This window comes from Propithecus coquereli, unplaced genomic scaffold (genome assembly GCF_000956105.1).
Source record: "Propithecus coquereli isolate 6110/MARCELLA unplaced genomic scaffold, Pcoq_1.0 Scaffold41, whole genome shotgun sequence".
NCBI lineage: Eukaryota > Metazoa > Chordata > Mammalia > Primates > Indriidae > Propithecus > Propithecus coquereli.
In genome coordinates this window covers 6017686-6018802 of record NW_012149841.1, presented here as the reverse complement: position 1 = coordinate 6018802, position 1117 = coordinate 6017686, and the positions used below count along the sequence as shown (strand labels likewise).

Genomic DNA, 1117 nt, shown 5'->3' with positions numbered 1-1117 from the left:
CACCTGGTGAATTAGCCAGTTGGCATATAACACAGCTCAAAACAATTTCAAAATACTGTACTTGCCTTCTCTATACCACAGAAAGAAGAGAGAGAGGCAGCGAGAGATAAGAGAGAGGATGCACTGAAGACATTTAGTGATAGAAACTTTAATTAAGAGAGGAGATGACATGGTGTCAGGTAGGTAGGTCTTAAAACATTTCAGGATAACCAGAATCTTTCTGATGCCTTTTTAAATCACACCAAGTTAGTTAGGCACCCACTCCACCTAGGTAGGCATTAAGTCCATGCTTATTAACCCCCATGTCCCACTTATCTCCCAACTTTTCCCTTACCCTATTGATTTTAACAAGCCTCAGGAAGATGATTCAACTTTCATATACTTTGAAAGTGAATCCAAGATGACTATCCTAACAGTATTAAATAATTCTGGCTGACCTCATGTATTATTTTTCATGACAATGAGTCACTTTAACTCATGAAGGCAGAATCACATTGTTATGGGTTTAGATATTTCAAACAAATGTAATATTCATTTTCCAATTTGTACACATACTTTATTTAAATCTTCCTCATATATCCATTTCATTGTCACAATTGTGATGACCACATGAGTATGTGCTCCCTAACTCCCTTTATTCTGTATCAAAATATATTCCTAAACCCAATTTCTTCCTTTCTTTCTACCCTAGAAGAAGCAAACCAACCCTTACCAGGCTAATTCTTGCCACCATGCTTTTAGACTCACGGAGTATTGGTTGCATCAGTGATTTCCTTTATTCAGGGGAGAAGAGACTGACTACTTATGAGTTTTTTATTTTCCCAGGGCATCAATTAATTTTTAAGATTATTTCATCATAAGCTAAGAGGAAAAGGTACAGTTCTGAAGTGACAATAAAGGTATCAGAGAAAGCATTCTACTGATAATGAGAAACCAGGAAAAATGTTCTGAGAAACAATGCACGACTGAAGATGTTTTGGTAAATATATTTCACCTACAATGGTACTTTTTTTAGATCTAATCTTATTGTATAATACCAAAAATTTCTGACCAGACTATAACTTTACCTAGTCCCCTAATTTTAATCCTACCCCTATGCCACACCCTTGGTACCACA

At 36.0% G+C, this 1117-nt stretch overlaps 1 protein-coding gene across 1 annotated transcript in view; it reads right to left on the bottom strand.

The window, feature by feature from the left end:
- Positions 1 to 1117, bottom strand: part of RAD51AP2 (RAD51 associated protein 2) — a 12428-nt gene that overhangs the window by 1729 nt on the left and 9582 nt on the right. The window lies entirely within an intron of this gene.